The sequence below is a fragment of the Cygnus olor genome, chromosome 20 (assembly GCF_009769625.2).
Source record: "Cygnus olor isolate bCygOlo1 chromosome 20, bCygOlo1.pri.v2, whole genome shotgun sequence".
Classification (NCBI taxonomy): domain Eukaryota; kingdom Metazoa; phylum Chordata; class Aves; order Anseriformes; family Anatidae; genus Cygnus; species Cygnus olor.
This window is the reverse complement of record NC_049188.1, coordinates 5,634,033-5,655,724: the sequence shown is the minus strand read 5'-3', so window position 1 is coordinate 5,655,724 and position 21,692 is coordinate 5,634,033. Positions and strand designations below refer to the sequence as shown.

The 21,692-nt window shown below is 52.8% G+C and overlaps 1 long non-coding RNA gene across 1 annotated transcript; it reads right to left on the bottom strand.

Annotated features, from left to right (window-relative positions):
• Nucleotides 1-4,513: 4,513 nt before the first annotated feature.
• Nucleotides 4,514-13,499, bottom strand: LOC121057917. Its single transcript, XR_005814017.1, has 3 exons — nucleotides 12,771-13,499; nucleotides 7,928-8,050; nucleotides 4,514-5,633 (listed from the first exon to the last, which is right to left on the bottom strand). It is a non-coding gene; the product is annotated as an uncharacterized LOC121057917 (long non-coding RNA).
• Between the last annotated feature and the right edge of the window lie 8,193 nt (nucleotides 13,500-21,692).

Here is a 21,692-nt window from a genome sequence, read left to right as displayed (position 1 = left end):
GGAGGACTGGGCTACTCCCAGGGCTGCCTGGAGGAGCACTGGGGGACACGGGGCAGGTTTTGGGGGAGGACAACAGCCAAACACCTTCACTGCAGCTCCGGTGATGCTTCCCAATTTACTTTCATTAAAAGCAGTGAAGGAGCACTGGGGATTTGGGAGAATAAAAGGAGGAAGCCCCCAGTCTGCAGATGTGGCTCTGTGCAGGACACGGCGAGGTGCAGCGGGAAGGAGAGGAATTGGCCCCCAATTAGCAGCTGATGTCCAGGCAACAGCTCTGGGGGCTCCTGCAAGCAGCTTGGAGCAGACACCTGCCCAACAGTCAGAGGGATTAAGGGAAAAACATAAAAAGAACCTTCAAAACCTAGCAAAAAGTTTGGTCCCATGCCAGGAAAACACAAAGGAAGGAGCACAAAAGAGTGCAGGGCATTTTCTAGGGCCACTACCCGAGGTTCACAGCCCCTCTCAGCAGCGCCGTGCAGCTCCGGCTGCCTTCTTGGAAAAGCTCCATGGCAAGAAAGGAGGGCGGTGAGAAGGAAAATGTCAGTGGGTAATGGGGACAGAGACTGTGTTTTGTCAGGGAGCAGAGATTGGAGATGTTGTTGGTACCAGCAGGGAGCTCACAGAGCTGGCGTGGACCATGGGTGCTGCACCAGCCTCTGAGCTCGGAGGGGAGCAGAGCTCAATTTTCACCTTTCCTGCTGGTTATAGGCTAGAAGGAGAGCTTTGGGGGTTACGAGGCAATTTCCTGCGGGTTAGGGCTGGGAGAAGGGATGAGGAGCCCAGTGGTGAGAGACCAAGAGGCACAGTGGTGAGGAGGAGGAAGCCAGGCTGGAGGTGGCTTCGGGCAGCCTGATCTAGCAGGAGGCATCCCTGCACTTGGAAGTAGATGTCCTTTAAGGTCCCTTCCAACCCAAGCCATTTGGTGATCCTAAGAGGAGACTGGGGTGGTGGGGAATAAGTTTCGTGCCCTTGCTGGCATTATCTTGTGGCCCCAGGGCGCACCTCGCTGGTTCCTCTTTGGGACCACCAGATTTTCTCCTCCCTCTCACCCCCCTCCACCTCTCCTGCCTCTTTTGCCCCGTTTTCAGTTCTGCGAGTGGCTGGGATCCCTGCATTAGCTGCAGCTTGGAGAAAGTAATCAAGCTATTTCTAGGCAGAGAACTAATTTAATGCATGGATGACTTTAGCTCAAAAGAAGAAATAAGGACAATCAGGCATCCTAAGGGAGCAGAATAATAGGGTAATTTGCACAAGATGAGGAGCAAGGGGGGAAAAAAAAAGGACCGCTACTTCTTTTGAATAATCTTCTTTATAAATCTTTTTTCCCCTTTTTGCTAGTCACCGGTGGTGGATTTCCAGGGCTCAGCACCAGTGGTGACGTGGTTTGGTGCTTCCATGGGGCGAGACTTCCAAGCACCTGCAAGGAAGGAAGGGAAGGGAAGGCAGGGAACGGTCCAAACACTTCCTTCTGGTGGTGAAACTGATGTTTGGAGCTGTCTGATGAGGTGGGAAAACAAACATCAGTGTGAAAATCAGTTGGAGGCGAAAAAACGAAGCTTTTCCCTCCAAAGGTGTGGAAACAGGGAGGGTCCCACTTTACCAAAGGGCTCTGTGACATATTTTCCCCTTCCCTTTACAAGAAAAATGTGACTTAAAGCAACATTTTCTCGTGGGAAGTTTCTGTTTTGAGGAATCTCATCACCACATTCCCCTGCCCTCCTGAATCCCTGCCTGGCTCCAGCCACATTGCACTGATGGGGGGGAGGGGTGCGAAACAACCACAAACACAACAAGTAGGTCGGAGCACCATTTGTCAGCTCTTTTGCACCGGGTGGAGTGAGTGGAGCCAGCAGCTTAATGGATGGAGCTCACTTGTGAAATTACCCGGCACAGAAACATGTGTACCTGCGGGGCACGGAGCCTTGGTCACACAGAGGGGAGCTGTGATCCCGTCACCAGTGAAGAACGGCAGAGCAGAACCTGCTTCTCTCCTCCTATTTTCCTCCCCGGGGAGAGCTCTCAGGGTATATTTTCAGGCACACTTTCCCGGGAGCCGACCGAGTCTTCCAAGCCTCCGCTGTGCCGGGCTGGAGGCAGACTGCCAGCCCAGGGATGCTCTCCCTAGGTCCAGGCCACCTCTATTCAGCCAGGAGAAATGTGTCAGGGGCTGACACTTTGTTAGTTAGGTAATTTCTTGGCCTTTTACTAAATGAAATTGGATGGGGGAAGGAGTGCATATGGGGGAGCAGCTTTACTCTGTGCAAAGAAAAAGCCTCCATAAATCATCTCCCACAACGTGCCGTCCTTATAAACCTCTCCCCGGTGTTGGCAAAAGCTCCCGAGGCGGCACGTGGCTCATGGTGATGATAAATAAATCCCCTGGTGTTCCCAGGAGATTGGGGTCTCCTCCTCCCCCCGGTGAAGCCCCCACTAAGGGCTGTCCCCACCTCAGGGCAGCATCCCCAGCCCGGCTCTGGTCTGCGGCTCTGGGGTCCCACATCCGATGTGAGGAGCACCTGCAGAGCCCGAGGACGGGGAACTGGCGGTGCTGGGGGCTCATCGTGGCAGCACGAGGGTGCTGAGGTGAGCAGAGCACCAAAAACTCTGGGTCCGGGCGGGCTGGCCAAAAGCCCCATGGACGGCAAGGGAGAGCGCTGGGAACGAAACGTAGCATCTTATTAGTAAAGGCCATCTGAGCCTCTAATTAAAATTTGCCTAATGACCTGGCTCCTTCGTCATTTTCACTATCAGAGACATTAATTTAAAGTGACAGGTGCTTAGGCAAAGACGAAATTAATTTCTCCTTTTAAAAAAAATTAAAGGGGCAGAGCCCGTGTTCAGTGACGTCCCGCAGGAAGAGCTGCTTCGAGCTCGTCCTGGCGAGGATGGGAGGAGGGAGAGGAAGGAGCCGCACATCGCAGGTGTTCTTCACCCTTCATCCCCATCCAAAAGGGGCCCAGATGATGGGACAACACTTCCACAGGCTTTGGTGAGGCTGTAGGTGCACTATCCGGGAATGGGATGTCCTGCGGCATGCACAGACACCAGTGATCAAGTCTGAGTAGTCCTTAAAGGGGAAAAAAAATCCCTCAACCCTACTCGTACTGTCCAACTGCAGACAGGACAGGATATTTTCCAGCTGTATTTTTTCATGCAAGTTCTCTGCAAAGCAAAGCCACTGCCCCATCCCAGAGCCAGCTGCCCCCCTCTCCTCTTTACCACTGGTCTCCACGACTCCATTTGAAATGCTCACAGTACCCAACAAAGTCCACCTCCATCCCTCAGGTCATCCAGGGCCTCCTACAGCTTGACCTAAACAGGGCAGAGGAATAAATCCAGAACGCAACATCCCATCTCGCAGCAGTCCCCATTGACTGTCCCCAGGCTGAGGTCCCCAGGGAGGTGGATGCCACGTGTCCCCATGCCCCCGCACCGCCAGCCCCGTCCGTGCCCACTCGTGCCCATCTGCAGGTCCATCTGCCACCACGGTGCATGCAACAAAGGTCTCTGAAGATCTCGTCCCTTGGGTGCATCCCTGCCTGTACCTGGACAGCGGTGCTGAGCTGCTCCCCGTCCACCTCCTGCCCCTCGCAGCTGGGGATTCTCACACCGCAATATTCCTCTTCGTTAAAGCAGAGGCTCTGGTGGATTTAGCGTTCGGCGTCTGTAGTCCATGCCTCATCGTTCATGCCACATTGATTCTCAATTCTAGCCCTGTAGGTTATTTAATTGGGCAGATATCCCTTCAATTTTCTCCTCCAGCGATATTATTGATGGCTGAAGTCTATCCATTTCTTTGCACAGGGCTCCGAAAGGAGCCTGTTAACAATTATAACAATAGTCAAACACTTTGCTTTCAATTGTACTTCACAGCCCCAAATCTCAAACAATCCATTAAGCCCATCTTGGAAGCATTCATTGGCCTGGGTCCGGCCCCGAGATGGCTGGCACAGCCCTTCTGGCTGCAGCCATCACTGCTCCCTCTCCGTTCCCCTTGGCCACTTGCGTGCAGAGCCAGCCAGGACCCCGTGGAAACGTCCCAGCAGGAGCATGGACATTGTCCGATAGGACAAGTGCACAAATAAATCACAACATTGATGCTGCAACTACTGGGCCATGGCCAGAGGCAGTGAAGGGAAGCAGGAACATGTCCCAGATGAAGGCAGCAGGGATGCGGGATGCTCTGCCTGCCTACTGCCATCCCCTCCAGCTCCTCTCACACTGACGGAGTGTGGCACAGGAAAAATTTTTCCTGAGCATCCTCTACCCCCAGGCTGTGGCAATCCTCTGGGGTGGGACAAAGCCAGGCTCAAATCCCCCCAAATTCCCAGCAGCCCAGCCCCCTCCTGCTCCTGGATGGAGACAGATTCAGGCTTATGGGTAGGAGAAGCTTCTACCAGGAGAAACTGCTGCTGCTGGAGCAACTCTGCTCCCCCCCCCAGCTTCCCACAGAAGGACCCCAAACCCAAAGTGGGGGGACAAACATTTCATTTCAAGCTCCAACCTTTTTCCTTAATTTTTGATGGATGCGGTCTCAACCTTTATGCTATCTGAAAAAGAATGTTTTACTGCTGCATAAAAGCTGAAATTATGTGAATTAATTAAATCTAAATATTATATCGAATATTTGATGCATGGGGAGGAATAGCTGGGAACACTTCGGCCATGCCACTGCTGACACTTGAGTCCCCCTCCCAGGTGCAGGTCTCCCACCCAGTAGCTCCAGGTAGGACCTTTGTCCCCAAAACCCTGGAGACATCAGTGTCTGAGATGGAGAGCCCGGAAGACCCCAGCAAATGCGGTCACTGGGTGCAATTCCCCGTTTCATTCATGATTTTGCTCCTTCTCTCTGTAGTTCCCCGCAGAGATCAGCAGCTCCACGGCTCCCTGCCCTCCTGCACCATGCTTGCACCCAGGCTCCACGCACAAACCCAAGAGCAAAAACGCACAGAGCTGCTGGGAACACTCCTTGCTCTGCAGCTAATTACTGTGGGGCCGCTGGCCGCGCATCATCTCGGTAATTACCCGCAGGTCACAGCAGTGCCTCTCGCCATATGAAAGCCGCACCAGTAATTTTGTGTTTCAAATCAACTCCAGGAGCACCCGGCAAGTCGCGCGGCGTAGGAGAAGAGAGCGCAATACGTATAATTAAACACAGTGGGGATGGCTTAATGAGTGCCGAGAGGAGCTGAGCAGAGGTGGCCGGCCCATTCGGCCACCCCGAAGGGTTCCCTTTTCCCGTGGGGCTTTGAGGAGCGAATGAGGGTTTTTTTTTTTGGGTGCAGCACAGAGGAGAAAGCCACCACCACTTGCACGCCAGGGGGACTAATGGAGGTGATGTTCCTAATTGCCAGCATCTTTGGGGACACATACGAGACCAAGTGCTGATGAATAAATACAGCATCATTGTCCTCACACTGCGTCCGTCCCTGCAAGAGGTCCCCAAAGCTGAGGACATCAGCGAGGAGGAGGAGGAGGAAGGGGAGCAGTGACTGCAGTCACCTCGAGGTGGCTCAGGACGGAGGTGTTTGTGCAGGGACTGCAGCGGGAGAAGCTCGTACGCCATCTGCTCCTGTGTGCCCTGCATCCAGCGAGCCGGCGTGCTGCTCTTTCCGACGTGCTAAAAATACTCCCTTAAAAAAAATAAAAAAAGAACAAAAAAGGAGACGGGAAAATGAGAAGAGTATAAACAAAGCCTCCATGGAGACCAGAGACCTCCCTGAGCACTTCCCACCGCATCAACCCCCCTTTTCCCATTTGCTCCCTCTCTGCCTCATGTTTTAGGGCAGAAATGTGCTATTTGTGGTCTGCTACAGCTCTGGGAGCAGCGCACACACACACAGCCTGTCTGCACTGTTATTTATGGAGCATTCAGGGATGGGAATTTATCTGTAGATGGGACCTCCCCACGGAGGGATGGGTTCAGCAGCAAGCCCAGCCCCACCGTGGGAGCTCAGCCCATGGCCTCCTCCATCCCCTCCTGGTCCCTGCCTCCCCCTGGTATCCTCCAACAAGCCTCCACCTTCCGGCAGTGGTCCCAAAACCAGAATGATTTATCCTCAAGTGCCACCAAAGGTCCCTGCTGGTGGGGAAGCTGATCAAGCCCCGCTCGGAGGAGGCACAGAACAGCTCCGAGCTGTGGCAATTCCCCTTCCTTGGGCTGTGAGCAGGGAGGGAGATAGGAAAGGGAAGAGGAAAGAAGAAAAAAAGCTCTTTCTGGGGAAATTAAATTGGACTTCAGATTTACAGGGTCTTCATTTTGTTCTCGTGATAATGAATTAAGCTCTTGCTGGCAGTTATATTGCTGCAGAAATAAGTACCGGTTAAAAGCACTTTTGGAAACTATGACTTTCATTTTAAAGCCGCCACAATTTACATTTAATCCATTCATTAATTCATTTATTTATGCTGCTCAGGTACCAACCCCACGTCTCTTTGCTTCCCCAGGATTCACCATTCTCAACCACGGCCACGCAGACTCGAAGCAGGGTCAGGACACACTTCCCTGTGGGTGTCTGGGCTCAGCCCCACACCTTGCCCCCAGGAGACCTCATGTGGGAGGTCTTGGCAAACCCTCCCCTTCCTGGGGCTGACGACAGCCCTGCCCATGGCAGGGGGCTGGAACTAGATGGTCTGTGAGGTCCCTTCCACCCAAACCCTTCCATGAGTCTACGACATGCAGAAGATGCATGGTGGGCTCAGTGCCCCAACAGCCCCACAGAAACCCCCTTGTCTATGAGGTTTCCTAGTGCCACCTTGGCTCTCAAGTTCCAGAAAATGAATTTTTGCCTTTGCACGGCAGGAGGACAGCCACAGTGACCATGTACTCATGGTCTGACACGGAGCGAGCCCGTGCCAGGGATGTGCATCCATGGCCATGGAGCACATGGGGCTGGGGGATCTAGACCAGAGTTCCCGTTAGTTATAGAGCCAGGCAGACAAACTCCAACTGCCCTCGGGGACAGACATGTCTATGAAGCCTTGAGAACTGCCCATGGGCAGTGTCCCCCTGGGGGTGGCTGTTCCCTCGGCCCTATTCCTTGGAAGGACCGAGCATTGAACGGGAACCAAGAGCTGGAGGTGACCGGCCCCTTACCTGATTAACCAGGGAGGTGGGAAATGCTGGGGCTTGCAATAATTTTACCTCTGCTAGGTGTCCCTAGCTTGCATGACTGAGTACAGCCCCCACCACCCTTCTCATGCTCACCTCCTCACCTTGCACAGCCCCTCACTGCCCAGCTGCTTGGCATCTTCCTCCAGCCGAGCTCCTCTGATAAAGGTTTCTGCTCCACACCACGTGTGCATGGAGGGTTGTGCTGGCCAAGCCAGGCTTTCAGGAACATAACCAGACCCGTTTATCACCAAGAAAATGTACCACCTTGCCTTGCAAAGGTGGAGCAGGGAGACCTGGACTGCAGCAGCACATTGCAAGGATTTTCTCCCAGCCTAGGAGCTCATGGACCTGCTGCTGGGGAACGGGTCTCACCACGGGTCTCACTGGATGGACAAAGCCAGCAGCAGCGTGCTCAGAGCTTGGTGAAGGACACATCGCCAGCTGCCAGCACCTGTGGTCCAGGGCTCTGCAAAATGGCCTCAGGATGGGGTTTTGCACCCAGAGCTTTGGGGAAGTTTATATTTATTCATAAGCATCTCTTATCTCTCTGCAGCTGCTGATGCCTACACGCATAAAGGCTCTGTAATTCCTCCTTTTTCTGAGAGCAACCTGGCCAGCACACTCCATCGTTGCAGAACCTGCCCATGGCAAAGGACGCAGAGGAGACGAAGAGCAGACTGGCTCAGAAAATGTGCCCACAGAGCCCCTTCCTGAGGCTGCAGGTCCAGTAAATCCCCCGTCCCCTACAGCGCAGGCAAGAGGCACTTCTGCAAGACGTGAGCTCAGCTCCAAGGACACTTGGGGCTGCAGTACCTGGTCTATTTTGGCAGTCCTGGTCCCACCTGGCACGGCTTCGTGGCTGTCCGCTCCTCGGCAAGGAGCTCGCTGCAGTCCCCGGCTCCATCGGAGCCACCAGCGATGGGATCCCGAGTGCTCCTGTAATTTATATGGCAGTTTTCATTACTTCCCTTCTCCAAAGACTTGTTCAATAAATTACCGGTTTATGAATTCCAAAGTGCTCTGCGCGGCCCTGAACAAAAGGGAAGGGGAAAAAAATAGAGCCCAGCCCAGCTCTAATGGCAGAGCTTTTCATCCTGGAAAGAAAGCTATTACTGCAATGATGTCCCCTTTCCCCCAAGTGGATAACTCCGCTTTCATGAGCTGGAGGGTAACGACACTCTCTGTGTCACTGAGCACCCAGAATTACCCAGGGTCACCACATGGGAGCCTCTCAGTGACCAAAAACCACACGGACGTTGCACAGGGACTTTCCTCAAAGAGCTGAGCCACCTGAGAGATATGGAAGGGGGAAGGAAGGTCTTCAGAACTGGTTAAGCAGGGAGAAAAATTCCTCTTTCTTGGCACTTTGGTCAAGCCATAAAGCTTCGGACCTCCCCTGGGCTGGATTTCCCTTATCAATGTTATTATCGACCATCGCCGTATCCTCCCTCCAGCTGTCAGTACGGAGGGTGTCCCTCCTATCAGCCCCCGTGGTGCAGGGTTTGGGACCCTTAAACCACGGCATCTGAGAAGGGGACGTGGGAGCAGGGAGAGGAGATGAAGAAGCAGGGACTGGTGCACTCATCAAAGACCACAAACGGCTGGAGAGGAACAGCAACGGGGTGGGAAAGCTGCTGGCTGGCAGAGAGGGAGGCTGGCAGGGCGGAGATATTTTGCTGGAGGTGCTAAGATGTGACTTTGGCTGCTCTGCTCTTTTTTAGCTTCCAGCCCTGATCCTTCCCCACATCCAGGGGCAATGCCTGGCTGGGCTCAAGCACAGCAGCATGGGCAGGAAGCTCCATGGGTGGACACCACTGATGCTGCCTCCCGTGAGCATCTCCCCCATGCACCATGGAAAGGAGAGGGGAGGAAAGGAGGGTGAGAGCTGGGCACTACAGCCCCTGCAGCGCTGCCTCCGGAGCCTTTCCTCTCTGCAGGGCAGCAAACATGGGGGAAAAATCAATTGATAACCACCACCCACTGTGTCTCCATCTGCCATTGATTTATGGCCCTGCTGAAAAGCCTTGTTGTCCACAATTATTGGGCAGTCAGCTCCTATTTGCCATGATTTCATCAGCCCTCCTTTCTGCCCAGCCTCCCCAGCAGACCGCATCCTGCAACGCTGCAGGGGCTCCTCGCGTGTTCGGTGGCTGGTCCCAGTCATGCCCAGACCCATGGTGGGATGCGATAAGGCTCAGGTGGGACTCTCTGAGGGTCTGGGATGGCAGCAGGGATGTGGGCATCTCAACGAGCAGCATGGGGGGAAAGAGCAGTCAGGTGGACTGCAAGTAAAGCCAACCAGAAAATTACATTTTGCCCTGAGCGGCTGAAAATTCAGCTTTATCTCATGAGAAACCAAAAGCTGAGCACAAGAAGGTTTCCTTTCTAGCCTTCCTGAAAACCTTCCCAGCTCGATTTGCTCTTTTGGCCATTTCTACCATATGTCATGCTGACCCGGGAGGTCAAATTGATCCAGTCAACCAAACCTGGTGAGAGCAGGAGGCTGCTGGAGGAGCTCCCTGAGACACGTGTTTCATTATATCAGTGCTTCCTTGGGGGAAGAAAGGTTGCGTCAGGAAATAATTGAGTGTCCTGAGCATCAGCAAAGTGCCTGCATCTGCAGAGTCCAAACCTCATCCACCCGTGCTGGAGCTGGGGCAGCTCTGTCGGATCGAGGAGCGCTGCCTGATTCCAGTCCCGTGTCCAGGAGGTGCCCGCTGGCCTCCTGCCCACCCCTGGGGACACCCAGGGGGTAAGGGAAGACCCCAAATGGGTGTGAGAAGGGGAGAAGAAGATGGTCACCAGGCTGGGGATGTTACCAGGCTTCCTCCTTGTAGGAAACACTGGGAATAAGGGGACCGAGCTGTAAAACCTTCATGGGGGGTATGTCCCCTTGAGGAGATGGAGCAGCAATCTCTTTTAGGGCACTTCTGTCATGTGGACGTTAACTCTGGGGAGCCTGGAAGGCAAATGCTGCTTGCAACAGACCGCCAGACAAAGCTGGATGTAAAAGCTGGAGGGTTTATGCTCACCTGAAGCTGTGAGACAATGACTAGGCTTAGTTTCAGTAAGAAATGGAGATATTATGGAAGGTCTGATTGCAGAAAGCAGACCCGAATTGAATACTTTGACCTAAATCAACTCATGGGTAAGTGAATGAACAAATGAAAATAAGCCTGCAACTCCAGGATCCTCATTTCGAGCAAAGTGCACATGGAGAAACAAAGGAACTGGTTAGGGAAGTCAGCACAGACACGAATACGCAGGACATCTGGAATGGCATCAAGTCAAAAGGTGTTAGAGCTGCAAGAAATCCTGAGTGGGAGGAGGAGAAACTGAAAATAAAGGCTTGTGGAGAGGAGCCTGCAAGGTAATGGGCTGAGCAGTCACTTGAAGGAAGGTGTTAGGAAGAAGCAGAGACCCTGCCCAGGTGGCAAGGTGCAAGTCCCAAAATTAAGGTTGTGGAGGTCACAAAGTTTCCAACAAAGTGGAAATTGCACCAAGGCAGGCAGAGGGAGAACTAACTTACAAGAAGGGATTGAAACCAATAGCTAGTTACAGAGCCCCAGCACCTTTCTGGCTTCAAGACAGAAAGAACAAGGGTTGTTATTTGAGGAGAATAGGGAAAAGATTAAAGCATAACTCAGGGCACAGCCCAGCACTGCTTGACCTCAGTTTTCAACCAGGGTGAGGTTGCCCGTGGAGGTAAGAGCCGTTTGAGGACGTGGAACGGGGAAGCAGGAGCCAGGAGCCAGCGATTCCCTGGGGTGGGGAAGGACAGGCACAAGGGAGAGTGTCTCTGCTCGCAATTATTTTTATTACATCAAGACAAAGTATTATTGGTTTGGAGTACAGCACATGTGGGGGCTGTACTTAAATAGGAGACACAAACCCATTAATCTGATCTCGTAGAGGATGAGGTTTCACAGCAGATTCAGACGGCAGGGCTAATTGAAAGTAAGTAAATAACTGCACAAGGGTTTAACGAGGGGAGATCATGCCAGACTAAGTGGATTACCACAGCCCCTTTGTCTGCAGGATCAACTGCTAGCATCCACCCCGACAGAACGGAGGGACCTGGAGCTGGAGGCTACAGGAACATACAGAAGAAACGTGGCACGGGCTACGGCAGAAAAGGCAGAGAGGCAGAAAGGGCAAGGCAAAAAAGATGAGAAGCTGCAGCACCTCGATGTCAGACACATCTCAAAGATGCTTTCAGAACATCTGCAGACAGGAACCACCCCATGACCACAGCGGCACCAGAGGACCACTGCCTCCACACAAAAAGCCTCCTTTTATTTGATCACTAAAACGAGATTCTCTTAATCTGCCTGAGGCATACAGCGCGGCCGAGCCCGCTGAGCGCTTTTAACACAGCCCTCGTCCCCCAGGTGAGATCGGCTGTGAAATAGGAAGATGGGATATTGCACTGCCAGACTCGAGTACCCGAGAAGTGGACTGAAATTGTAGCGTACCGGCGTGAGGTGCAAGGCCAGGTACTTAGATTTAAAATATTCTTCCCTGCATTTTTGCCAGTCCCTCAGAAAGAGGGCTGGATTGATGAAAGGAGGATTACGAGACAACGGCACCATATGGCTGTGAATGAGACTAATGCAGCCTCATCCACAGAGGGGAGAAGCACATCCCACATGTAGGATAAGGATTAATGCTGCTATACGGAGCAGACAACCTGGGATCCAGTCATCTGCGTTCAGGAGAGGAGGGAGCCTGTGCTGGCAAAGCAAAAGCCAGGAGGGAATATCACTGCCAGCTATAAATACATCAGGGTCTAAATACACAGAAGGGAGAAGAGCTGTTGAAGCCAGGAGACAATGTTGGCACGGGGACAAATGGGCAGAAGCTGGCTGTGAAGAAGTGTTGGAGGAAACGTCCTGCTGCTCCCAGGGCCCAGCTTTGGCATCACGATCCCAGACTTACCTGTGGAGCCGGCCCAGGAAGGTGGCTGGGAGGTGCCATGTGTGGAACAGCAAAGGATCATAAAAGGGTGACCTGGGCTCCCAGCCCAAGTCCAGCAGACAAGCTGCCGTGCACACTCATCCCTCCAGCCCCTAATGTTCCTAATGGGATCACGAGGGTGAACCCAGCATTTCCTCGACCAGAAAGAGCAGGGACTGTTCTCAGAGCTGGGCGCTCCTGGCTCAGAGCACCAGCTCCTCCTTTCCCTCCTGCTCCCATCCTCGCAGCCTGTCTGGGACCTCCAATTTCCTCGCGCCTGCTCCAAGCAGACTCCCACGGGGCCCTGCACCAGAACGGATTTCACGGCCTAAAAAAGCCATCTGTGGAGCAGCCAAAGCTGTCCTAAGCACCCAGAAATGTTGAGCAGCTTTGGATGCTGCTCCATGCCCCGTGCTAGCCAGCAGTGGAGGCTGCCAGGGAGCAGCAGAAGCAGGGTGCAGGCTGGCGAATGAGTCCGGGACGTTCCTCCCCCATGTGGGCTCATCCTAGGAAGGTTTCCTGGCAGAGACCAGTGCCTGTTGTGCCTCCATCAGTCAGAGCAAGGGGACTCCGGGAATTATGAATGAGACACAGGCTGGTGTCAGGGGACGGGGAGAGCCTGAGGGATCCGTGCTCTGCAGAAATCGGGTACGGCTCTGCCCTGTGGGCTTGTCTTTTTGCTGTCTTAGCCTTTGCTTACCCCTTCTCCACGTTCAAAGGCACCAACAACGTTCAGTGAAGCTCTGAACTTTCAAGCTGGCTTTCTCCCACGGGTCTGATGGGCTGCCGAGGTCCCCTCACTCACCCACGTGCACCCACCCGCTGCCTCCCCAGGGAGCACCCAGCTCCTGTCCCACTTTCGGCTGGAGGAGCTCCTGCACCACTTGCAGCCCTGTGCCTGTAGGCTCGCGCCGAGCTTTGGGGCAGGGGTGCAGCTTTGTGAAATTCAGCATCTGCCTGGCTCCCAGCCCGCCTCAGCAGCATCGCCATCGCCATGGAAACCCGGCAGGGGGAGACGGGTTGCTTGGCAACAACCCCCCGGCTGGACCACGCCGCTGACCCCAGGTACAGCATCCTTGCAGGGGGCTTGGTGCTTGCAGCGATGCACCCCCGGGATGGGGATGCAGTGGGGAGGGTGGGAGAGCATCCCGGCCCTCGGGAAGGGGTGGTGTAAGGGGCAGCCGTAGTGGCATCTCCGCAGGGATGCTCCAACCACCTGGGAGCACCCCTTCCTGGGCCTGGGAGCAGCTCCTGTGCTCCGTGGGAAGGGGTTTGCATCAATGCACAGCCAGGTCATAACTTCAACACCCCCCTAAAATGACTCTGCTGATGCTCCAGGCTCTGCCTTAATCCTGGATGGCCAGAGACGTGGCATGCTTGGAAATCCTCGCTGAGCAAAAGCGTGTTTCATCAACCCCAACACTCCACGTGCACTGCCAGTCCTCGTGGTGGGGAGAACTGGAGCAACCCCAAATGCCATGCTGCAGCACGGAGCATGAGGAGAGGGGAAGCACCACGGACTTGGAACGGGAAAGGCTGCTTGGAACTGGATGCAGTGGGGGCATGAGCAGGAATGCTGCCTGTGTGACCCAGGGCATCCCAGCACTCCCAAATTCACACTTGCAGAGACCTTGGCTTTTGTTCCCCTTGTACCTTTTGCAGTGTGGACCGAGAGGTGATGGAAAAGCCACAGAGGCTGTTGTCTGCCACCTCCTTCCCTGATCCCAAAAGTACAGCCCTCCTGCCTCCAGTCCACGTGTTCACCAGGCACAGGAAAGTTTTCGGTGAGAAGTTGCAGGACTCTGGATTAAGCAAGCAGTGAGCAACTCCATCAAACTGGTAATGAAAGTTCCCGCAAGATGCGTATCTTTCAGCACCCGGTCTAATCTCAACCAGATGAACCGCAAAAAGGAGAACCGCTAAGGTAGAAGTTAGCATTTGCAAAAAGCAGTCTGAGGAACCAGACCATCTGAGATTGCCAAGAGAACAGATAAAAGCAGTCATTACAGCCTGCCAGTGTGGGTGATAAAAACAAAGATACGGCTAGCAGATAGAGATGCACACACGGAAAGCCACCTGCAGCCCCTAGCAGAGGCTTTGCAATGGGTGCGGATCGCATCACGCAAAGTTAGATGACAGCCAGGGATGTTGCCCCAAGTAGGACAGAAAGTAATTTTGCATGAACATGCACAAAAGGCACAGGGTGTACAGTGCATGCAGCTGGGGAACTCAGCAACGTCAACTCCGAGGCCCTTCTGGCTCTGGTACAAAGCAAAAGAATGCAGATAAATAAAAAAGGATGTGATAAAGCATGCATAACTCTTACTAGGGTCAGCAGAAACTCAAAGAAATGCAGAGCTGACAAAGTGGGCTCAAGCAAAAACATCTCAGAACAGAATACGGAAAGAAAAAGAGACACTGTCATCACAAGCAATGGGGATGAAAGGCAGGGATAAATGCTGGTGAGACCAGGCACGGGAAGGTTTGATATGGCAATAAACGTGCCAGCATAGTCAAAGCCCCGTGTCAGCAAGTTTCTGAAACCCTGGAGTGGACTAAAATCCTGATGGCAGCAGGGAGTCTATAAACATCCCGCAGCAGAGGAAAATAAGAGGCTTCCTCCTGATTTTGGAGGCAGGGCACGCCTAAAGAAATCACCCGAACAAGCAGCAAGTTGGTTGCTATTGCATGCCACAGGCCTGTGAGCGCTTCCAAGCCCCATAGGAAGAGGAGGAATCAGTGGTGGGCAGCTCGTCCCACCTCCACCCTTCCCTGGGGGGAAGAAGGGGACATGTCCCCCCATCCTCACCCCACACCTCTGTCCTTGCAGGATGGCCAGCATCACCCTGGATGGGCCCACAGATGCACAAGCAGGGATTGTCTCTTGCCAGGAAGCATCCCGGGTAAATCTCATGATTTTTCCTCACCAAGCATGGCACAGCCAAACCTCACATACTGCAAGGTGAGAGCAGACCACGGGTTCGGTGCAGAAACTCTTGGAGCAGAGGCCTCTGAAGCAATTGGAGGAAGGACCGAGGCAGAACAGGCAAACAGCGCACTCTAACTGCAGTGAATAACAGAGGGACTTTTCAGAGAAAGCAATCAGGATGAATTGCACAACCCTGGGACAGGCTCCCCCAGCTGAGAGACGCCGGAACAAGGGGAAAAAAGGATTGACCCCAGAGTCTGGGCTGACATTGAACGGAGAAGAGAAAGAACGAGGCCAAAGACGACGCAGCTGAAGGTGCTGGGAATTATAAAATACTAGCAGGGACTTTCAGCGTGGTATTGTTCCGCAGAGAGGTTATTGCCCCTTGAAATGAAAGTATAAATAGATGGGATTGAGATGGCCACATAAATGTGGAGCACCAGAGAGGAGCAGAGAACCTCTGCTCATCTGTAATCCATCCAGGAGAGCCAGCCCGCAGCAGACAGATGAACTGCTCAGACACCGAGGAAACCATGACCTGTGAACAGCTGATTATTACCATCATTTTTTCCCCAAATGACTCAACCTGAGCGCACGCTGGCCAGCGCCGCGATGCGTCACAGCATGACTGCTCTCCAGGCGCAATGTTACTGATGAACTCATCCCAGCGAGTGGACACCGGTGCCGGAGATGCACAGAGCAGAGCAGAGCAGCCATGGTCCCTCCGGGCTGCTTGACTGGCTCAAACAGAGCTTGGGCAGTGATGGACAGCCAGCAGAACACCGCTTTTCAAGGAAATTCACCCATTTCAATGCCCTGCGCTTACACAAAAAAATCATGCAGATGTTTCAAAAGGGAAGGTTACCCCTGACGAAAACATTCAGTATCAATTTTGGATTTTTTTCCTCTTTAAAAAATCCAAACACATAATAAAACAGCTTTTGCAAAAAGATCACTGTGGAGTTGATCACTGGTGTTCTGCCCACTGCACACCAAGATGGGAAGATGCTTCTTCCAAGGCAAAACAACCCAAAAGAGAGGAAACTGCAACAACAGTTGCCAGCTCACAGCGCCCCCCCCCCCCACAAGAGCCACCCTCTGAAGCCTGAGTGGGATGAGACATGCCAGCAGCCCCATTGCCTTTCCCAAAGGTCTGGCCATGCCATGCCATGCCATCCCATACCAAGTGGCTTAAACCATCTTTTGGGAACTGTCTCTAAGTGCAGAGGGGCCATGACCCAATTCAACCACTACAGGAATACAGCGCTTGGAGAGGTATTCAGGGACCCTGATGCAAAGGGTCATTGGTGTTTTTCTGGGGAAGAGCTGCTCATATTTTCATATTTTATTTATTTCTTTCAAATAAAGTTTTTTTTTTTTTTTTTTTTTTTTTTTTTTTTTTTTTTTTTTTTTTTTTGTGTGTGTGTGTGTAGGTAAGCACCTAATTGAGTTCAGGTTCTTCAGCTAATGAAGAAATGAGCTGAATAATTAATTATTTGAAGATAAATTATTCATGGCCAGTTGCGATTCCAGTGTGGGAGCAGCGGGCTTGGAGGGTTATTTAGTTATTTTCGTTATCCTTTTATTCAAAAAAAAAAAAAGCAAACTGCAGCAGGGCTCTGATGGGGGGGGGGGGGGGGGCAGCGGAGGGCCAGCCCTGGCCTCTGGGGGAAGGGGCGCAGCTTGATTCAACGCTGGGCCGCCTCCCATCAGAAGACAATACCCAAAGCGAGGCGTTGGGGCTGTCCCTCTGGGTGACCTCCGTCCCGGTTCACACACCTTGGTCCTCAGGCCTCACACGCGCCGCAGGCTGGGACAAGGCCGCGGGCCTGCCACCAGGCCGGGTAATGAGCCGATAGCCACCACGGTGACGACGTGTCATCAAGCGATTAAATGGCATTGAACCAAGAGGAGGATCCATGGGAGACCCCACTGAAAGCAGAAACATTTATCAATCCCTCCGTTACCGACTGCATTTTGAAAGCCTGCACGGCAAAGGATACGCTGAATCCTCCATGATGCACTTGAAGGAAACGAAAGGCCATATAAAATTGAGCCAAAGGTCTTGAAGAAGTCCTAATTCACCCAGTCCTACTTCACCCAGATGTCCCCCACCCTGGCCATGGAGGTGCCTGCTGGCCAAAGACCTGCCATAAAGCCCCCACTTCTGCTGGACCTTCCCTTCAGCACCCCACACTGGCTTGCAAAGGGATTCCCAGCACCTCTGCTGATAACCAATTTTCCCATGACTTCAACCCAGGGTGACCTGACATCCTCCCAAAATATCCCAATACTGCAGGCAGCACTCCAGCCCTTGGGGACCCACCAGCTCTGGAAGATTTGAGCGGTGGCAGCAGTGACTCGGGGAGCTGCTGGCGGCCTGCAAGGGCTCAGCATGCCGCGGCCTTCCCCAAGGGCCACCAGCCTCGTGCCTCACAATCGGCGGGTTTTATACACCAGCCACAGCTTGGCTGTGGTAAATCCATCCTCCTGCCTCATTTCTCCTGTATTTGGAATAGCTGTGGAGCATTGCTACCTTTCCCACTCTGCTATTTACAATTTCACCATCTGTCTCTAACAACAAAGACATTTTTTGACACAGGAATAAATCCCACAGTGTATTTAAGTGCTTTCTTATTGTCTTTGACCCTTCTGGTCATTCATAGTCCATTAGTTTCTTTGATTTCTTCCAACTGCTACCTATATTTTTAGGTAACACATCCTTTCTTTAGCACCCGCTAACACATTTATTTCCTTTCTCCCTCCTCCCTGCAGTCTCCCGAGGATTCGGAGAAGGCCCAGTCCCATGGCACCTGGAGCGTAACCCATCGGTCAGGGCCTCGTCCTGTCACCTTGGGCACGTCCTCGCAGACTGTAAGCAAACTGCAGCTCCCACTTCAGGCAGCCAGTCCTCACTTTTTTATTATTTTTTTTTCCCCCAGCCAGCAATTAACGTGCCTCTGTCTGCGGGGATGGGGTTTGTCAGCGGGTCCAGCCGCAGTGGGCACAGCTCCGTGCTACGAAATCATCCCATTAGTTCAGTTCTGCTGGGGGCTGATTTGTTCTCCGAGACAAAGTGTTCCCGAAGTCGCCCCTCTTTCTACCCCCAGCTCCTGAATCATCTCCCTAAAGCTCGCAGACAGATGGTTCAGCAATTTACCCCATTTGCCAGAAAAACCTGGCAGCATTTAAGCAGGTTCTCACCAGTTCCCCAGCTTTTCACACCCCAAATCCCCAGATCCTTGGGCTCCTGCAGGTCAGCATCACCAAGGTCTCACCCTGCCACCATCCCCTCCAGTTCTGCTGCCCGAGGAGGGGTCTGAGCCATCTTTAACCCATCAGCACCTCTTCTCATGGCAGGACATGAAGTACTGCAATCCTTGTACTGCCTCGGTTCTCCTAAGGCCAATTGCCTCTGTGTACAGCCCCAGCCCTGCTCTCAGGTGACCTGACAGCCCCTTCTCCCCCCCCCGTCCCTGCAGTAGGGCCAGTGGGTGCAGGGCGCCCCGTCACTGTGCTGGGAGTTGCCGAACCCCTTGGGCTGGGTCAAGCAGGCTGCTGTCACTGACGAGGCTTGTGCATGGCGTCTCCACATCCTCCAGAGCAGGAGACTGACACGGCTTTACCTAGGTCACCCTATGCTCTTCCCAATCTATTTCACCTGGGGACATTCAGTGATACGTCTTGGCTAGGAAATCCCAGGGTCTGGAGAGGGCGAGGAGCAGAGGTTTTGTACAGTCACATTGCAGCGGGTATCTGGGGGTCACCAAGAAGCCATCCATGCTCCTGGGCCAGCCCAGCACAACCCCAGTGCTGGTGGGGCACACGAGACCTGGTCTGTAAGGACCACGATGGAGAGCTTCCTTGCAGAGAGCAAAACGAGAATCATCTAATGGCTAATGATGCTCACCTTTCTCATCACAGAGCCTGGAGAGCTGGAAAGCAGCCACACATCCAGACAACATCCCTAGCGTAGATATGAGATGGGCAAGCAAGAAAAAGATAGCCAGTGCTGGCAGCGGATCCAGGCTCACACTGTAGGAGCCACCTTGCTAAATACCTTTTCTAGTAGGAGAAAGGTGGGCTCATGGCCCCTGACAGGTAATGGGAGCAGCTTAGCTACCAATGAAGTACCTGAACATCCCATCGTTTCCTATGCAGCTGTCCTTACAACTTTACAACATATTTTCAGAAAGCCCAGAGGCTTTCCAAGGTCTCCAGCACGGGATGGCGCAGAGCAGGTATCGGGCTCCTCCAGTTTTGAGCAGAAGGCTATGAGCTCTGGACACCCTTTCTCGGTTGGCTTTTTTCCACCCCTGGTAGGTGCCTTTGGAGCACTCCAGCCACCCATGCCCGTGGAGATCCACAAATTCCTCCCAGCACAGCCAGGAAGGGATGCTCCTGAGCCATGGTATGGCATCACATGGATGTGAAAGCCACCAGTGACCCCATCAGGCCACCTGGGTACTGCAGTGCTTACCTGGGTGCCTCCTCTCCCTCTCTGACCCACTGAAGTGCTTAACCAAGAGAGGAAGGAGAAAGTTAGCAGTTTCGGTAATTTTTTTTTTTCCTTTAAGTGATTGAAGTGCATGAACGAGCCAGCTGAGAAAGAGGCACTTGAAAGCAACTTGAGTCTGGTTAAAGCTGGTTATCCATCTCGATTTGCATAATGATTACGCGAATGGCAGTTTGCATAATGTTGCTATGATCTACAATCACTTTAGGGTTTTATTGCATGAAGAGCCTGCGGAGAAGGCATCGAGCAGCTGTCCGTCCCTCTGGCGGCTCGGACCCCACCAGCATGTGCCGGGGGTGCTGCTGCTTCTCCCTCCCCCCTACGGCCTTCGTCCCCCACGGGGGCTGAGCCTGGCTTTGCAATTGCCCTTGGGTGATCTCAGACTTTACCCCAACTCACTCCTTGGCACTCATTTCTCAGCCCAAGCCATGGTGATTTTGCAGCTGCCTTGATGCACATAGGTGGGGATAAAGCCGTGAGCTCTTCCACTTGCCCTTTTACCGTGAAAAAGGTGACTCGTGAAGCAAAAATGGCCACGCTCTGTAAGAGGAGACCTCAGACTCAAGAAAAGGTGTCCCCAACCACCCCAAATGGGGGGGCTGCTCTCCTCTGACATCCCCCAAACGCCATCTGTGGACCAACACAGCGCCCAGGGCATTGCACCCCTCGTGGTGGTGACCCCGTGGCTGCTTGGTGGCACCGGCTCTACAGTGGTGCTGGTCCCACCACCTAAAGCTGGCCAGGTGGGGAGCCCCTGGTGGGAACAGGACAGCCCTCAAAATCTCTACAAGATAGGGGGAAAGCAAGGAGGATTTACTTAACCATTTAATTTATGTTAAAGCATAACACGTGGCCTTGCTTCATTAGTTAAGCAGCATACTAAATGCATGTTATAAATGAATAATTGCAAAACCAAAAAACAAACAAACAAAAAAATACACAACACCACAGAACCCAGCACAGCAATAAATAAAAACAGAGAAGAAAGGAATCAAGTGTTGTAATGGTTTCTGTGGAAGGAAAAGTCGGGGGGGGGGGGTTGAGCTGGCAGCCAACCCAGCCCCTCAGCGGCTCCGTTTCGTGTCTGTGGGTTATCCCGTGTCACAAATACACCCTCAAAATGCTGTTTCCAGTTTTCAGGGTTTTGCTCAATGCCACAACTGTGGTCTCTGGTGCAGGACGTGAGGCACAGACCGAGTGCAAGTTGCCATGCCATTGTCATGAGAGGTGAAGGCACCCACTGATACGGCCCCACATCAACATCCTCCTCCGTCGCCTGGGGCTTCACCCCGTACATGTGAGCAGCACAAATCAGCTCCTGTCCTCTCCAAAATGTGCTGCTGCCAAAACGGAGGGGAATTTTGGTGCTGCTACAGAAAGAAAAGCTTAAAAATCATGAGAAGGGCTGACAACATTGAAACAGTTCATGTGAAGGCTAAAGCATGGTGCTTGGAGATCTGCCAAAGAAATGAAATCCTTTCTGTTTTGGGGCTGAGAGGGATAGTTTTGTATGCAGCAAAACACAGGGAATGAGATTTTTTGCCCAGTAGCATCTTTAGTAGGGCAGCTCCTCCACCCCAGGGCCTGGCCACAGCTCCTCTAAAACCACAGCACTCTCTCCCCACCATCACAAGCATTGCTGGATACAGGCTTATTTGGACCTTTAAGGTACTCTTTTTTTTTTCAGAAATTCCTCAGGTTTTGCTGAACGAAAAGCCCTTCTTGGAAAAAAAAAATCCTACCAAGTCCAAACATTTTATTGCAAAACCAAATACTTGGAAACGAGCTGGGATTTTTGAGATGTCCTTCCAGATTATTCTAGGAGAGAAAAAAAAACCGTCCACCCACTCAGCAGGGAAATGAAACTTCTCCTCTCACACCAAGGAAAGTGTTTTACAGGGCCGTGCAGCCCTGGTTGTGCAGAGTGGCATCAGTGCAGACGCTTCATGCCCAGCCCCGTTTTGGGATACCAGGGAAAGCATCCTGGCTCCAGTGCGAAAGCGAGGAGTGCTTTTTATCTCCTCACACATCAAGGTTACAAAAGCTAAGCGAATGGAGGAGGATGGCAGGCAGCAACCTGGAACTGAACCAAAAAAAAAAGAAAAAAAGAAAAAAAGCTCTTTAGTGATCGATCCCAAACTGCTGGGCTAAAAACAAAAGCACCACGTGAATTGGCT